The sequence below is a fragment of the Nicotiana tabacum genome, chromosome 3 (genome assembly GCF_000715075.1).
Source record: "Nicotiana tabacum cultivar K326 chromosome 3, ASM71507v2, whole genome shotgun sequence".
NCBI lineage: Eukaryota > Viridiplantae > Streptophyta > Magnoliopsida > Solanales > Solanaceae > Nicotiana > Nicotiana tabacum.
Window position 1 is genome coordinate 55,577,533 of NC_134082.1, and position 19,642 is coordinate 55,597,174.

The following is a 19,642-nucleotide window of genomic DNA, read 5'->3' on the forward strand; positions in this document are numbered from 1 at the left end:
CACAAACTATCAATACAACAAGTAAGATCCAATACTAGCACAAAAAATGAAGTTCCTGAATATTAGGTTTATTCATTTCCACATTTTTAAAGCACTCATAAGCAAGATAAGTATAACCAAAGATTAGCAAACAAACATTCGAACCGCGAGCGGAATTAATGAACGGACCATCTCGTCGGACCCGAACTCGAACCGGTGACTGACCTGAACCTCGAACCGCAGTTTCTGTTCCATACTCGGTTTTTTCTATTACTCGATCTGTTCTTTATTTTTTGTGATATGTGTGTGTGTGTTTCTCATTTCTAGTAGTGAGGAAAATGGGTGAGGGTGGTGTGCTCGATCTAGCCTGAAGAGGGAGTGTCACAGTTGTTTTGTGTGGAGGAGATGGGTCATGTGTGAGGTGAAGCTTAGACGTGAGGCAGACGGCTGGAGATCTTTGGGCTATTCTCTTCTCCTTCTCGTTAAGGTTTTTCCTAAGGGTCCATAGCTGTTGTAGTTGTGATAGATGAAGAAGAAGAAGAAATAGTGGTGATGCGTGGTCGTCGCTGGTGGAGTCAGCGATTTTTTTGCATGTTCTGGTCGCCGGATTCCTTTGAAGGGGTGTTGGTGTTGGAATGGCCTTGTGAGATCAAAGAGAGGAAGTGCATATGGGAGGGTGGTTGGTCGCTAGGGCTTATAAAAGGTTAGAGATCATGTTCAACAGGTTTTTTTAGATGCTAGGTTTTTTTTGTCCATGGGTGGGTTGGAGAAGACGATCATGGGGAGGGGGTCGTTTTTCGAGTTGTACGGCTGATACTAAAATCTAAGTCTAGGATTGTTTTTTAAGTTTTTTTCTAGGGTTTTAGGGGTATTGGGCTTGGGTTGTTATGGGTTAGGTTCGAAAATTAGGCTTAAAAATAGATTGTTTGAGCCCAAATTTTATTCTTTCTCAGTGAACAAGTCTAAAATACTACTTTATTTACTAATTAATCTTACTTAAATAAAATAACTATTAAAATAAGACTAATCGTTAAAACAAACCTATTTTTTTGGTATTTTCAAATATCATATTAAAATAAAAATAAGGTACTATGTTTTTGTATTTTTTTAGTTTTTACGAAAGGTATATAAACTAAAAGCAACTAAAAAGAAGAAATATTTTTGTAATTTTCATTTTTTTTGATAAAATAAAGTAAAAGAGTCAAAACTAATTGAAATATCGATATATGGCCTAAAATAAATATTTTACGCTAAACTGGGTGAAATCTTGGGGAGAGTCAAAAATCACATGTCTACAGCTACCCCTCTTTGACTGGAAATGCGAAGAGTTTTCAGACAAAGAACGACGAGACAGGTTTTTTGACCCGACCCTTATTTAGGGAGACCAAAAACTAAAAGAAAGGAGGATTTGACTGAGCCTGTTATCTGAGCTGTCTACATATCCTTGGCTATAAAGGAATCAAGGCCCGTGTAGTTCCAAAGTAGGAACAGTGATGGAGTACACCGAGGTGGAGAGCCGATTGACGTACCATTCTATCGAGGTTCCGGTCCGCAGTCCTGTTATTACATCAAAATCAAAATAAGAAAGACTAACTAAGCCTATCAACTATGAGTTACAAGATTCCTACCTATAAGTCTTCTTAGGTTTGATCTTGAATCTTGAATGGTTCTTTATGTAGACTTTAGATTTGAACCTTGACGCTTGTTAGCTGCAGGTGTTAGTTCATTCTTCCACATATTATTTGGATCAAGACCGGACATGCAGCGCTCGCGACTTCAACCATGTCTTGAGCAATCCACCTCTTGTCTTAGCTTCTGCATTCTGGATTCACTTCCATTTTTCTTTTTTTTTCCTTTTTTTGTTTTTCTTTTTTATTCTGGATTGACATTATTTCTGTTGATCACCTCGGACTGTTGACTCGAATTCTTGCCCAAGCTTATGCTACTTCTAACTTGAATTGGTTTCTGAATTGACTTCCATTGTTCTCCAGGTGGGCACCTGATTGCCAAAACTTGAACTGTATTCCCTTGTTCTACAGGTGGGTGCCTGATTGCCGAAACTTGAACTGTATTTCCTTGTTCTCCAAGTTGGCGCCTGATTGCCGAAACTTGAATTGTATTCCCTTGTTCTCCAGGTGGCTGCCTGATTGCCGAAACTTGGACTGTATTCCCTTGTTCTCCAGGTGGGCGCCTGATTGCGAACCGAAACTTGAACTGTATTCCCTTGTTCTCCAGGTGGGCGCCTGATTGCCGAAACTTGAATTGTATTCCCTTGTTCTCCAGGTGGGCACCTGATTGCCAAAACTTGAACTGTATTCTCTTGTTCTCCAGGTGGGTGCCTGATTGCCAAAATATGAACTGTATTCCCTTGTTCTCTAGGTGGACGCCTGAGTGCCAAAACATGAACTCTATTCCCTTGTTCTCTAGGTGGGCACCTGATTACCAAAACTTGAATTGTATTCCCTTGTTCTCCAAGTGGGCGCCTAATTGCCAAAACTTGAATTGTATTCCCGTGTTCTCCAGGTGGGCGCCTGATTGCCAAAACTTGAATTGTATTCCCGTGTTCTCCAAGTAGGTGCCTGATTGCCAAAAAATGAACTGTATTTCCTTGTTATCCAGGTGGGTGTCTGCAATCAAAACAACAAAACAAACAAAATTTTCTGCCTCAGTTTGCACTCGGAAGATTTGTGAGTTGTTAGCAAAATTGTAAACCACTTATGCTATTGATGCAATGATGAAAGTATACTAGAGACTCGACTAGGATGTGCATCTCCTGTGAGTTAAAACTAAGAAACTTTGATCAACAAATGCGTCTGCTAAAAATAAAACTAAATGACCCAGATCAGGATGTGCGTCTCCTATGGGTGAAACTTGAATGAACCAAACTATGAAGTGCGTCTCCTAGGGGTGCAATCTTAATTTAGGAAGTGCTTCTCCTGAAAGTGTATCTTGAAAGACCCAGACTAGGATGTATGTCTCCTAGGGGTGGAATCTCAATTTAGGAAGTGCGTCTCTTAAAACAAATATAACTTAAAAGATCCAGACTAGGAAGTATGTCTCCTATAGGTAAAACTTCAATGAACCAGACTAGGAAGTGTGTATCCTAGGGCAGAACTTAAATGACTCAAACTAGGAAGTGCGTCTCCTAGGAGTGAAATCTCAATTTAGGAAGCGCGTCTCCTGAAAGTGTATCCTAAAAGACCCAGACTAGGAAGTGCGTCACTTAGGGGTAAACTCTTAATTTAGGAAGTGCGTCTCCTAAAAGTAAAAATATAACCTAAAAGATCCAGACTAGGAAGTGCGTCTCCTAGGGTGGAGCATCAATGACTCAAAATAGAAAGTGCGTCTCCTAGGAATGAATTTAAATGACCAAAGCTAGGAAGTGAGTTTCATAACAAGTATAATCTGAAAGACCCTTACTAAGAAGTGCGTTTCCTAACGGGTAAATTATCAACTAGGACATGCGTCTGATAAAACAAAATATAACCTGAAAGACCCAGACTAGGAAGTGCGTCTCCTAGGGGTGAAACTTCAATGACTCAAACTAGGAAGTGCGTCTCCTAGATGAAACTTAAATGACAAACTAGGTAGTGCGTCTCATAGGGGTGAAACTCTATATAGGAAGTACATCTCCTAAAACAAAATATAACCCGAAAGACCCAGACTAGGAAGTGCATCTCCTAGGGGTGAAACTTCAATGACTCAAACTAGGAAGTGCGTCTCCTAGATGAAACTTAAATGACACAAACTAGGAAGTGCGTCTCCTAGTGGTAAACTCTTAATTTAGGAAGTGCGTCTCCTAGAGAAAAATATAACTTGAAAACCTAGTCTAGGAAGTGTTTCTCCTAGGGGTGACATGCGATCTTCTCAATAGCCTTTGCGTAAGCAGAATTGGGGCATTACACCTAAAAAATTTAAGCTTCCAAGATTTGATATAAACATAGCTTTCGTCCCTATTTCAAACAAAGAAAACTTGTGAGTTTAAACACGGTGGTTGGTTTGTGGCCTTGACTTTAAGGGTGATTGCTCCTTCACTTGCCATGATAACTTTGATTTCACCTTGAAACACCTTACTTGTTTATTGACTAACCACTTTATCTATCAACCCTTATTAATGAAAATACCTCTGATCCGTTCAAACCCATTACCCTTTATCTGTTGCATTGCTCAAAAAATGACATATACCGAACCTTTGTATTTCATATGAATTCCAAAGCACGCCAAACATCACCAACTCAGTGTGCATATTGCTCTTTCTTGACTTATACCACTCTGATGTGCTAGCCATATTCCGTTTTGTGCAATTGGAAAGCTGGTGACAAATTTTGAAGTCATTTCTCACTTGTTCTGAACAAATAGACTCAGGAATAGGAGGTAAATAAAACAAAAGGAACAGAGTAAGGACAATGGAAAGAGATGATTCCTAACAAGAAAACTACACACTTATCAGATGTTGATACCAACTCTAATGACCATGACATGCACCTTTGGATTAAGTGGCCTAATATGTCAAGCAAGTCTAATGTTCAACTCTTATTGTACCTCTTCGCCGTGAAACTGGGCTTCAATGCTCCGATTATCCCATCATTCACGGTCCTTATTCGACTCGTAGTGCCCGAAGGGTTCTCACCGTCAAGCCTCTCTCATTTTGTTCTTTCTCTCAACTTACTGCCACCTTATGGTGCCTATGAAGGTTTTCACCGATAAGACTCTCTCATTTTTGTTTTCCTTATGTAGAATGGAGTGTTGTCCCTGATGTAAATCATACCTCCAACTCGCTTGACTTGGCGCAACTCAAAGATTGATCAGAAGGTTTTTCTTGGAACGTAATGTAGACTTTTGGATAGGATTAGAAAGAAAGGATATCATGAAGGCTCTAAACAACATGAAAGGGCTTAAAATTACAACTTTTGGAATCAAATATCTTACAATAACCACAACTTCTGCCCCAGTTTCTTTGCATGGGGACTTTTGGATTTTTATTTTGATAGGACCGAACCATGAGACTTCCTACGTATCCTTTAAAGGAATCAGGTCGAACGTAGTTCATGTCATAGGAATTGCTTTGTTTTTTGGTAGTTTTTTTTCTTTTCTTTTCTTTTCTTTTCCTTACTCTTTTCCCATTTTTTTCTTTCTCTTTTTCTCTTCTCTTTTCCTCTTTTCTCTTTTTTTATTCTGTATTTGTATTTCTAAACTCTGCTTCTGATTCCAAAAAGGGATATGGAAGAAAATAAATAAGGCTCAAAGGGGGCAACAAAGGATAAAGTGTTTAGATAGCAGAATAAAATGCATTCATCATTCCAATCTTCAAAGCATGCCAAATACAAACAACACGATTAAACAAATTAATAACTTTTGACTGCATCAGAATTGATAGTCATATCCACACATTTGCCTTCTACATTTGTTAAATACAAAGCACCATTGGACAACACTCTTGTTACCACGAACGACCCCTACCAATTTGGGGCAAACTTGCCTTTAGCTTCAGACCGATGAGGCGGGATGCGTTTTAATACTTGCTGACCCACTTCAAACTTCCGGGGACGTACCTTCTTGTTGTATGTTCTTGTCGTTCTCTTCTGATACAATTGACCATGGCACACTGCCTCCGGTCTTTTTCGTCAATCAAACTTAATTGATCCAAACGGGTTTTGACCCACTCATCATCATCAATTTCAGCTTCAGCAACAATCCGGAGGGATGAAATTTCAACTTCCGCTGGTGTCACTGCTTCAGTACCATATACCAACAAATAAGGAGTTGCACCTACTAAAGTGCGAACAGTAGTGCAGTAACCCAGCAAAACAAAAGGCAACTTTTCATGTCATTGCCTAGAACCTTGTACCATCGTTTGAAGTATCTTCTTTATGTTATATCTGCTCCAGTTTTACACAATTTGGGCTTTAAGTGATCTCAAAATGCCTTTACTTATTAGGCAAAATATTGATCTTAAAATAAACTAGGGTTACAACCCTGGAACAAAACCAGACAACACTAAACGAGCTACTACGACTAAACAAACTAGGCAAAATAAAAGGATAGAAGGGTTTGAGTCACAAGACAATATCCGGATTACAACCCTGAAAATAACCCGAATAACAAAACTAACAACAAAATAAACCACCAAACTCCTCCCCGGCTAACCAAGAAATGGAATGTCTTTCCAATTACCAAGCACGACATCTTAGCCACTGGGTTCCACATCAAAATTGCCAAGACCACTACCAACTTCAATATCATTAACCTCAATCAGCAAGTTCTCAAGAGGATTCGCATGCTCCCTGTCACAATCCTTAATCACAATTGCCCCTTCTTGAATCATTCTTTCTATTTCCCATTTCAAAGCATGACAATCTTCAATGCTTTGCCCTTGGACATTAGAGTGGTATATGCATCGTACAATAGGATCAAAATCTTTTCCACATGGGTCTGGAGTATAACGAAGGAGCGGCTCAATCAGGCTAGAGTGTTTTAACTTTTCAAACAACGTTGTGTAGGACTCCCCGAGTGGCGTGAAACTATTTATTATCCTTTGTTCCCATCCCTGCCCCTATTTTCTAGGGTTGTTGGGAGCTCGAAAATGTTGTGAAGGCAAGAGTTATGTGATGCTGGCGCTCGCCATAAGGAGTGACCGGTGGTTGGACAGATGACCGAACATTGTTCGGAGGATAATACTGAGGTTGATTATGTGGAGTTCGGGGATAGGTTTGGGGTTGAGGCTGAGTATATCGGTGAGGCAGACACGTTGAACCATGTCTTGATCCTAAGACAACCATGGCAATATCATCATGTTCCTTCTGACCCAGCAAGCTTCGTGTGTTGTTCTGAATCGCTTGTGTTGTGGCTTTTAAAGCAGAATAGCTCATGATCTTGCTCGACTTCAGCCCATCTTCTACCAATTCTCCCATTTTCACCACATCATTAAAAGGCCTACCGACAGCCGTGATCAAATTCCCAAAGTAAGTTGGCTCTTGATCTTGAAGAAAGTACTCGACCATCTCTTTTTCTTCCATCGGCGGATTGACTCTGGTAGCTTGCTCTCACCATCTGAGACAGTATTCCCTAAAGCTTTCATTAGGCTTCTTTTCTTTCTTGGTGAGGGACATGCGATCTGGGACAATTTCTATATTGTACTGAAAGTGCCGAGCAAATACCTAAGCCATATCGTCCCATGTGTATCACTTGGTAATGTCTTGGCAGGTGTACCACTCCAGAGCTGCCCCACTCAAACTCTGACTGAAATACGCCATCAATAATTTGTCTTTCCCACCAGCGCCTCTCATCTTACTGCAGTAACCTCTCAAATGGGCCACGGGATCTCAGTGCCTATTATACAAATCAAACTTTGGCCTCTTAAACCTAGCAGTCAGTTAGACGTTATGAAACAAACACAAGTTTTTGTAAGACACGCTCATCTGGCTCCCTATCCCTTGCATGTTTCTTAAAGACTGCTCTAAGATTTTCACCTTCTTGGATATCTCATCTTGCTCCACTGTCTTAGCAGGCTTTTCAGTTTCACCGGGAGGCTCAGAATGAGCAGCGTGAGAGTATGGATCTGAGATTTTCAAAGTTGGTTCTGGAGCATAGTTTTTGGCATCGGGGACTTTGAACATAGTCTTGTTAGAGGATTGAGGAAAGGTAGCAGGTGGATGAGCTACCAAAATATGAGTGGTCAAAGGAGCGGGATATGAGGTGATTCTAGGGAGTAGAGTGTGAAAAGGTTGTGGGGAGATATCAGTAGCAGTGAGAATCTGGATTTGTGATAGTGGTGGGATAGTTGCAGGTTTTCAGTGTAGTTAGTGGGGAATGAAGGTGGAGGATACCCCCTGATCCAAGACTGATACATTTCTGCGATCTGCTGTTTCAACATTTGGACCTTCCCTTTCAATTTAGACTCCGACTCCACAAACTCCCTCGATGGGTCAACACCTCTTGTGTCTAGGTCTTTTCTAGTCATGACTACCTTGCTCTTTGACCTTGTGTTTTATGGATGAGTTACCTTAAGAACCACAAACCAACCACCCTTCTGCTCAATGGAGATAACAGAAAGGAACAAAATGAGGTTATCACGTTAGCATTAGGGCTTTAACAACTGTGAATATCACATTATGTGCAATGCACCTAGCAATAATTAACGGTTCAAAAATGACTTCGAGGGCCACAAGGTCACTTGGCATCATCCCAATTTATTCATTTCAATCTTCTCTTTTCTTTTCTTTTCCGACACTTCTTGGCTTGCTCATTTTCCTTCCTCTTTTTTCTTCTAATTATCACTCTTTTCTTTCCTCCCATTTCTCACATCCCATAATTTCACCTCTTTTTTTCTTTTCTTTTTCCTTTTGTTTCCTTTTTTCTCTTTTAATAAAAAAAATGATTCGATCGAACCCTATGTAGGTTGCCTACACATCATGATGCCGCATGAATCTGATCTTTGCTTAGTTCAGGAAGATCGGGAATAAAGCAAAATAAACTAACGTTCTCTTTTTTTTTTTTTACTTTTTACCGTAAAGACTACTCTGACGAGAAGAGGAAAATGAAATAAACAAATCTCTTTTTTTTTTGAATTTTCTAGACTTAATGTTCTATAACCTATTTTAAATTCAAGCTTAAACGAGCAAATATCTTTTTTCTCCTTTTTTTTTCTTTTGAAACAAATACTCTATCAGAAATTATTAAGGAAAAAACCATTTAAGAGAAAAATATTTTTGATTGTTTTTTAGGAAGGAAATCTAAAGAATAAACCAAAGAAAATATTTTGAATTTTTATTTGATATCCCTGAAGAAGTATTTCGAAACAAGAAATGAACAAGATAAAAAAAATATTTTTGAATTTCAGTTTTTGATTACCTAAGGAATAAACTTTAAAGATAAACAAAAGATAAAATATTTTTTTTTCCTTCTATGTACAATATCCTAAAGTTCTAATGAAAATAAAAAGATTTTTTTTTTCATTTTTCATTAATTTCCCAACGAAGAACCTCAAAAGAAAATCATTTTGGATTTTTGGAATTAATACCTTAAAGAATTTTTTTTAAAGAGGTCCTTAAAGAAAATTCTATTTTTCTTTTGAATTTTTAGTCTTAATGTACTAAAAGGAAATATAAAAGTAATTTTTTATTTTGAGTTCCAGATATTAATTCAATAAAGGAAAACCACCTCAAATGATTTTTTTATTCTTAGAATTAGTATTCTAAAGAAAACTTCTAATGGAAATATAAAAATGCAAAATTTCCTTTTTTAGGATTTTTTATTTATAATACATTTTCCAAATACAAAATAGGAAATACAACAAAAGACTCGGAAAACTTAACTAGACTATGATAAACTCTAACATCACCTAAAAGACTCGACATTACTGTACAAAACTAGAAGGTAAAAGATGACATAAAAAAGAACAACAGACTCAAAACACAATAACAAAAAAAAATATCCTGAAGCAAACTCCTGAATGAGAGACCCTGACTGGATGGTCCTGGGGTGTCTGCCATGCTCAAACTCTGGTAAGTAAGTCCACACTTGTATGAGAAAATTAAGACCAAATAAATTTAAAGACTTAGAACGCTATCTGAGACAATAACTCTTCCTGTTGGACACATGCAAGACATGATTGTGACTATTTTTCTAAAATTAACCTATATGGCTAAACATGGCTAAAAATGCAAGATTTGGCTAAGACCCCGCAAAGTCAAGAACCTAAGACTCACTAGGAAGACCGGACCCTATGTGGGTTGCCTACGTATCCCGGCCCGAGAGACAAGAATCAGGTTCGCGTAGTTCGGGCAGATTGGATAGGGGCGAGAATTAAAAAAAAACTAATTTAGAGAAAATATGTTTTTGTCTTTTGTTTTGAAAAATGATGAAACATGTAAACTCTTTTTAAATTTTCTTTTTCCTTTTTTTTGATTTTGTATTGAAAAATAATAATAATGAGAAAGTGCAAAATCTTTTTGGATTTTTTCATTTTCATTTTTAGTCTTTTCTTGAAAAGGCATGAAATAAAATTATAACTGGGTCCTACTTGTTTTATTTTACACTTCACACTCTTTTCTTTCTCATTTTTTCTCAACCCACACTAGTCTGCCAAATGACCCCTTTTGCCCTTGAATAATGTTATAGCACGTTGGATGCATCAAGATGATCTTTTATTTTGGGTACCTATCCTAGACGGACTCAACCCCTGTGTTGAGTCCCCAAAGTCAAATGCACATGATGCAAACAAACGTTCCTACTGCGGATCCGACATGATGCTGTGTTGTTCTAGGTTTAAAACCTGAGTGTATTGTTCTAGACCTGGCTTACCCGAGTGGACAACTCGGGCCGAGGGGGGGGCAGCGTATCGGTAACAAAAAGATCATCCGACTTTGCAACTTGTCCGAACCTCGTTCTAATTAAGGTATGACACTAACAGAAAGAAGTCACACCAGCGTGCACTTCTCAGAAGATTAGAAGAGAGGGGTTTCGTAGAAGTTTATATACAGTTCAGATAATATCAAAATGGTAAAAAGCAACATGTAACACATTAGGCCCAAACATGTTAATAAAATCAGACAATAAATAAATCCAAATATAACAATTATTCTAAGCTCGAATTCTTGAACTCTGAACCAGAGATTCTGGGTTCTTGTCCCTAGCAGAGTCGCCAGAGCTGTCATACCTCCTTTTTCACACCCCTCGAAAAGGGCTATAGGGGAGTATTTCCAATTAAAGTTACAATAACCGAAACAATATTATTTATTCAAATTCAGAGTCGCCACTTGGGATAATTTATGGTTTCCCAAGTCACCGGTTTAAAATCCCGAATTGAGGAAGTTGATTCTTATTTATGGTCTGCGAACATAGAAATCCGGGTAAGGAATTCTCTTAACCCGGGAGAACGTGTTAGGCATTCTCGAGTTTCATTATTTTAGCACGGTTGCTCAACTATTATTATTGGCCTAATTATCTAATTAATTATATATTTTAAACCTATTTTGCATTTTTTAATCTTTGACCGCTTTTAATTATTTATGGAATTATTCTGGAACAAGTTATGATTGTTGTACACTTGTTTGTTTGGCACACATTGCGAATTGTGTTACGGGAACCGTACCCACGATCTACAGCATGTTTAATTTATTAACAAGATTGAATTGTGTCCGGGTCACATAAATGTATCCCCGATTTTAGAAATTAAAGTATCACAACTACGTCAGGGGAATCGTACCAGTAGCTATGACCATTTCTTTAAAAGCTTAATTTCATAAACTTTAGCGCCCGAGCCCCTTTAATCTAATTTGACGTAATTCAGTTGAAGAATAGAAACCCTATTTCTATACTGTGACAAAATTATGTTCAGCTATAACGAATTCAAGTAAATACGAGCAGATAACCGAGCGAGCAAATTCAAAACCACAAAGAACAATTACAGAATCAACGGGATCATATCACCAAATAAATAATTAATATTAAGCTTGCATAAAACGAATAGAGGATGAAAGAGTTGAACCTCAATATAGCCGGCCAATTAATTATTTCCCTACTTTGAACTCGAGATGTAATGAACCGCGGATCGAATTAACACCGGAAAGCTGAAAAACGGACGAAATCTCGAATCGTCACCAGAAACTCAACCAAGCACGGATTCAAATCCACATTTTAATCAAAATTCGCACTTAGTTTTGGGGCACCACAAGTATATGAAAAAAGCCAACTTAGCTTCGCTGTACATTGAAACCCACGAAACAAAAGCGTCACCAAATCTTGCACAAACTATCAATACAGCAGCTAAGATCAAATACTAGCACCAAAAAAATGAAGTTCCTGAATATTAGGTTTATTCATTTCCAAATTTTTAAAGCACTCATAAGAAGGATAAGAATAACCAAAGATCAGCAAACAAACATTCGAACCGCGAGCAAAATTAACGAACAGACGATCTCATCGGATTCGAACTCGAACCGGCGACTGACCTGAGACTCAAACCTCAGTTTTCGTTCCCTACTCGGTTTTTTCTGTTACTCGATCTGTTCTTTATTTTTTGTGATACGTGTGTGTGTGATTCTCATTTCTAGCAGTGAGTAAAATGGGTGAGGGTGGTGTGCTCGATCTAGCCTGAAGAGGGAGTGTCGCAGTTGTTTTGTGTGGAGGTGATAGGTCGTGTGTGAGGTGAAACTTTGACGTGAGAGAGACTGCTGGAGATCTTAGGACCGTTCTCTTCTACTTATCTTGGTGAAGGTGAAAGGTTTTTCCTAAGGGTCCATGGCTGCTGTAGTTGTGATATATGAAGAAGAAGAAGAAACAGTGGCGATAGGTGGTCGTCGCTGGTGGAGTCGGCGATTTTTGTGCGTGTTCTGGTCGCCGGATTCCTTCGAAAGGGTGTTGGTGTTGGAATGGCCTTGTGATATCAAAGAGAGGAAGTTCATATGGGAGGGTTGTTGGTCTCTAGGGCTAGTAAAAGGTTAGAGATCATGTTCAACAAGTTTTTTTATATGTTAGGGTTTTTTTGTCCATGGGTGGGTTGGAGAAGACGATCAGGGGGGGGGTGGTCTTTTTTTGAGTTATAGGGCTGATACTAAAATCTAGATCTAGGATTGTTTTTTAAGCTTTTTTCTAGGGTTTTAGGGGTATTGGGCTTGGGGAATTATGAGCTAGATCCAAAAATTAGGCCTAAAATGGGTCATTTGAGCCCAAATTTTATACTTTCTCCATGAACAAGTCTAAAATACTACCTTATTTACTAATTAATCTTACTTAAATAAAATAACTATTAAAATAAGACTAATCGTTAAAACAAACCTATTGTTTTGGTATTTTCAAATATCATATTAAAATAAAAATAAGGTACTATTTTTTGTATTTTTTTTTTGTTTTTACGAAAGGTTTATAAACTAAAAGCAACTAAAAAGAAGAAATAGTTTTGTAATTTTTATTTTTTTGATAAAACAAATTAAAAGAGTCAACACTAATTGAAATATCAATATTAGGCCTTAACTAAATATTTTACGCTAAACTGGGTAAAATCTCAGGGAGGGTCAAAAATCACATGTCTACATTGTGGGCGTTCACCGTGAGAAAATGCGGTCTGGATCATTGTAGAGCACCGCTTAGTGACTTTTTTTTGCTGATATCTGTGTTGTATCTATGTGATTAATTCAATGATCTGCAAATCATGCTAATTACCATTTTAAGGCTTCACGCCAATACTGTTGAGACCCGAAAGGTCGTTTCTTATTGTCATGTCATTAGCTTCATTTATATTCTATACTCAGTCCTGTTCATACATATTATATCATGCCTCAGTCTCGATTATTGCTATTTGATATATCATATCTTCGTTCGGGCTTGTATCATGACGTTTTAGCCCATGTGTGTGAGACTGGAGAGTATTGACTGAGTAAGGCCGAGAGCTTGATATTGATTGATAGTATGGGATCGGGCTGCATGCTACAACGATATATTGATCATGCCTTCGCTGGCATTGATATAGCGCTTGGGCTCAGAGAAGCACCCCCAGAGTCTTTACACCCCCAGTGAGCGCAGTTGATTATATTGAGGGATGGATCTTCCCTGGATATGGATCTTGTCCAAAGTATTGATATGGAGATGGATCTTCTCTATGAGGCTGGATTGGCCTGTTTCCTCGATACTGGGTGACTTATAGTCTATGATGTATGTACATTTCGGGACGGACCTTCCCTAGGCCGAGTGGGTCGCATATAGTACTGAGTAGTTGAGCACTATGAGTGGAAGTATTATACGTAACATTGATCATGCTACTTGTGCATTGGTACTTAGAGTTTTCTGAGCTTTATACCTTGTATCGTTCATATCGTGTCTAATTATTTTCGAGAAACTACATGAACTGTAAGCATGTCTACTTTTCCGTACAATTAACTGTCGCAACCTGTTGAGGTTTGATTCATCACTACCATTAGTCTATAGTCTGGACTTGTTACTTACTGAGTTGGTATACTCACATTACTCCCTGCACCTTTGTGTGCAGATCCAGGTATCTCAGGGCACGGTAGCGGTTGTTGATCTTGCTAGTTGGAGACTTTTTATGGAGATTGCGAGGTAGCTGCTTGGCAACCGTAGTTTTGCCGTCTCCTTCCCTTATCTTGCTTTAGTACATTTATTTAAATATTCTCAGACCGTGTTGGTTATGTTATTTCGAACAGATATAGTAATTTTGGCTCATGACTTAGTGACACCCGAGAACGGGATTGTGTTTCTTTCCGCTGGATTTTGATTTCTATTTTTGTCTTATTCAATTCCTATTAAAAATAATGATTTTCCTTAAGTATTTATTTGAAAAATGGAGTATCTGGAAATAAGAGGCTAGCCTAGTATCACTATAGTTGCCATCATGACCGGGCCGGTTTTAGGGTCGTGACAAGTTAATATTAGAGTCTAGGTTACATAGGTCTCACGAGTCATGAGCAGGTTTAGTAGAGTCTCGCGGATCGGTACGGAGACGTCTGTAGTTATCCTTGGGAGGCTGCAGAACATTTAGGAAAACTTCATATTCTTGAATTTTTATCGTGCGTCCTTGATTCTGCTTGAAATGTAACTCTTTGAATTCCTTTCACGCGTTCATATATGTGAATAAGCACTCGGTATCAGTTGTGCATCGACGACTTGTGATTCCCTGATCAAGAGGCAATGTGTCATCTTTGTGTGTTGATGTTGGGCCAGCCTGGAGGAATTGAGCCCAAGACTTTCCTGTAGATTGAGCCCTGAGCTGTTGATTGCGTGAGCGCGTGATTGTGGATTTATATGTTCGATAGTGTCCCTATTAAAGGAAATGATGACTGGATAGTTACGTGATGAGTGTGATGTGACTACAAGATGTGTTCATATGAATTGAATGAGACAAGAAGGGTTTGCTTGGGGATAGCAAGAACTATCTGGTGCTTGATTTCCATCGTGATTTGATGTATAGCCCCGAGTTGTGGGTGTGTTGAAGGATCTTTTCATGTTGCCTAGTTGGGAAGTGCAGTAGATTTCACGTTGTGATATGAGTTCAAACTCAAGAAGATTAAGTGACTGCGTAATGTTTATGACAGTGGAAAGGTATAAGAGATGTTATTTTGAGGATAGGTAGGTGGGTTATCTCCTGCGGAGTGTTCTGAAATTTGTGTGATCCTTATGTCGTTTGTTGGAAGATCTCTTTTACCAGTGAAATATATGTGTTGCAATTTGAATTTGGGTCGCTTAAGAGAGTGGGCTTAACTGTTACGAGGGTGAATGCGAGATTTGCATAAGATTTGGAGTATTAGATGGTCCGTGTTGCACGAGCTTATGAAGGATTGAGTTTAATCTTACTATGATATTATGGCAGTTATAGAGTATATGCGTTATGAGTTATTGTGTGTTTTGATCTATGGTTGAGCCAAGTGGGGGAGTCTGCTATTGATTAGTTCATTGCACAGTTATGTGCTATGTTTGTTCCAGTTTGAGGCGTACTAGTGAATCAGTTATGACTTATGGAGGTTGAGACCGAGGATGGCTTGAGTAAAGGAAATTTCACTGAAGGTTATGTTATGCGTTATGGGTATATGAGAATCACAAAATGACTTGAGTTGTTATTGGTAAAGGATGTACGGTGCATAGAACAGGAAGTTGCTTGGTTGCATTAAGGTAAGGTCACATTCTGTAGTGTCGGAGTGCTAATGGAGCATAGGTCGTCCGGACCATTTGATTGATCCAATTGCGATCGAGTTGAGTGGATGACTCTCGAAAATATTTCTAATGGGTTCAACATTTTACATGTGATAATTGTAGATTTTTAGGTTATATATTTGTCTAGAAACTGAGGTTTTCATTAGAGGGTGTCAAGACTTGTGGTATTTCTATATCATTATGGATTCTACACATTAGTATCAGGAAAGTGAAGGTAATGGCTTTAGATTCGCAGGAAGTCTCTTCAGGGAAAGTATTTCGAATGTGGTGCTTTTGGGGACATTTGAGGGATCACTTAGTGGCTTATGAACCGTAGGACGGTGTGGCTTCATGATTGGGTCTCGTGTGGCGAGTCTGGGTTGAGAATTGTGGTATTATAGCAAGAAGAAGTATCAAGTTGGAAGTAAATCAGAAGGAACTTGGATATATGGGATAACTTGGTAGTACGCTGGATCGGCATGGTAAGGATATGATTAGCTCTTTGGATGCTTATGAGGTAATGAGTTTCTACAAGTGTTTCGCAGCAATGCTCTTGGATTTTAGTGGCCTGCGTAGCTTGGTTGAGTTAGAAGGATTCAGTCCTGACGGTTTAGTTTTGTGCAATGGAATTCAGAGAGTTCTTGATGGTTTCTACCACGGTTAGAGATGTATATTTTCTACGAGCGTGAGGAGCATGGGATGTATAGTGATTTTCTTCTAGATGGGATCAATGGAAAGTTCTTGGCTAGTTTAGTATGTAGTTTCTTATGGCTCGGAAGGGATATGAAGTTCTCAAGTTTATCATAAGATGGTATGGTATATGCGGTATGTTGTGTAGTATTGAGATTTGCATGTGTAAGGTCACGGTTCAGTTCTTAAAGGAAGGGTCATAAACTCTTAGGCAACATGGGCAGTTTCAGATGATTAGGCAAATGATATTACGAATTATGCGGCTTAATGAGGGTAAACATTTCAGAAAGGAGCAATGTATTTGAGTTAAGGGTACTTCATTGGTATTGCGGCGCTGTCTTGTTTGATAGACTGCTGATATTCGAGTTGGCTTGGTAGCCCAGAAGAATTTTAGGAGTATCTCGCGTGGAATGATTGGGAATTAGAGTTGTGTTATATATTCGGACGGTGGAATTGGAATCGGATATGGTTATTTGTGTTCGATATGGATTTGGAGACTGGGAGTTCTTATAAATAGGCTATGTCGTGGTTGTGGACCGTGTGTATCGGCCTTGTATGATGACTATTGGAGGTTTGGACACCCGAGTGGATCCTTTGTTGCTTGGTATGTTAAATTTTGAATGTGATATTGGGTATGGACTGGTGGTCTCAGTGTCATGTTATTCTAGACTATTACACTAAGATGGCAACGTTGGCTATGCCGGGTGTGCCATAGATTGAGTGGCGCGGTTTGACAAGTTATGCTCCTAGTAGGGTGATTTCATTTTGAAGACCCAGCGGATGGCTGGGAAAGGTTGTCTTTCTTATTTGGCCTTCGTAATGGATGTCAGTGCAAAGACTCCTACCATTGATTCAGTTTTGGAGGTGAGGGATTTTCCGGATGTGTTTTATATTGCAGGGCATGTCGCCAGACAGGGTTGTTGATTTCGGTATTGATTTGGTGTCGGGCACCATATCGTATGGCACCGGTGGAGTTAAAGGAATTGAAGGTGCAGCTTCAGGAACTCCATGATAAGGGGTTCATTGGTAGGCCAATATGGATGTGTGTTCTACATCGAGTCGGTTTGGTTGACTCTGTACTATATTATTGAGGGATTTGTTGGTTCGATTATTATTGAGCTTATTAGTAATCTTGAAAGATCTATGAGTTACCTTTCCGTGTTGCGAGGCATTAGGCTTTGTTGGTATATGCACATGTGGTGTGGTTTTATTAGGGTCTCTCAGTGGAATTCGAGCGGGAAGAGTATTGAATATTGATCGGCTGATGGTGCATCAGGTGTGTACTTTCGGGTTTGTGTAATATTATGTCAATTGCTTCCCCGTGGTTATGATTATTTTCTTTGGTTCTAGACATCAAATTGTGCGTGGTTGTCAATTTTTAGCATAGTGAATTGAGGTGTTTCATGTGGACCAGTGTTTGGATAGGGTCGCGCATTGCAGTGAAGTTATATGGAGGTATGATCCTTCAGGTTAGATTCGTGTTGTTTCTACGATGTGTGACGGGTTCTCAGCATTGTGTGTGGTAGTACTGGTGAGCTTACGGTACAACTCTCTCATTTGAGTCATCTTTCCATGATTTAAGTACACTTGGACTATTGCTTATTGGTGCGCGGGTCACACGAGTTGTGGATTTAGATTGTATCTATGTGTCATTTCACCAGAGTAGTCGCGTTGGATGAGATGAGGTCATTGGGATCTAGAATGAATACTATCGGGTTCGATTTCAGCATGTTGGAAGGATAATATCGGGATTCAGTTTAGAAATTTACTATGGTCCTTGCCGAAGGAGAGGGATCTCCACGACTAGTTGATCTGAGTAATGGTTATGATTTTCTGCGTGTTTCATTCATCGTTGGTAGTATGAAAGTGTTGGAATGAGGCCTTATTTGATAAGAGGTTTATTATCGATATTCGGTTGTTTTGAGCATCTACTGTGATTTGATGTCTTCGCTATGAGTGTTCTAATTGTATGGTATATCCTGTGGTTTCCATCTTGAGTTGTGATTATGGCTTGCTACAGCATGTTTAGATTTATTCAGAGTATAGATGTGAGATTTTGATCTTGTAGATGATTTCAGAAGTGGAAAGGTAGTTCTAAGGCTTATGGGCTAGGTTGGATTGTGAAATTTCAGTTACATTATGTTATCAGACCTATATGAGATAGGGTGACATGGGATCACCCCCGGTTATGTGCATGGTAAGGTTACACAGCGATTTGATAGTTTTCGGAACAACTCTGGGCACGTTCCAGAATGAACGTATGTTTAAGTGGGGGAGGATGTAACGACCCGACCGATCATTTTGAGATTTTGCACTTCGCTTGCCAGTTCTTGAGCATGACTAGTCCCATGTGATGTATTATGACTGATGTCAATCGCTGGTTTTGGTTTCCAGGGTAATCAGAATGGATTTGGAAGAACAGTTCTCAGTTTGAAGCATTAGATTTAAAAGGTTTGACCAAGTTTTTGAGTTTTTAGTATTCGATCTCGGATTTTGATTTTTATGATTTGGTTAGCTCCGTTAGGTGATTTTTAACTTGGGAGCGCATCCGGAATGTATTTTGGAGGTCTGTGGTAGATTTAGGCTTGAATTGGCAAAATTGGAAATTTGGCATTTTTTCGGTCGACAGTGGAAATTTTGATATCGGGTTTGGAATGGAATTCCGGAAGTTAGAGTAGGTCCATTGTATCATTTTTCATGTGTGTGCAAAATTTCAGGTCATTCGGACGATGTTTGATAGACTTTTTGAGCGAATTCAGAATTCGAAAGTTTTTGGGATTCTTAGGCTTGAATCTGATGATTATTCGATGTTTTGATGTTGTTCTGAGCGTTCTGAGGGCTGGAACAAGTTTGGAAGATGTCATGAGATATGTTGGCATATTTGGTTGAGGTCCCGAGGGCCTCAAGTGAGTTTCAGATGCTCAGCAGATCAATTTTTGGACTTTGGACTTGGGAGATTTTCTGGTGTTGTTGTAGAAAATTCTTATTCATCGTGTTCGCGGTGGGGTCCCGCATTCGCGAATAGTAAATGGGGAAGCTGAGGAATTTGTTCTATGCATTCGCAAGGAAAAGGACGCAAACGCGGTGGTTGAGTAAAGTGTTTTATGCGTTCGCGCTCAATGGGCCGCGTTCGCGAAGGGTAGTGGCAGCTGGGGACCCCAGGTCCCTTTGGTCTATGCGTTTGCGTGTCAGGGAACGCATTCGTGAAGGAGTGAGTTGGTAAAGCTTTGCGTTCGCAAAGCTATGGATGCGTTCGCAAAGCTATGGATGCGTTCGCAAGGGGCATTTTCGGAGGCAGGCGAGATTAGCCTACGCGAACGCTAGAGGACCG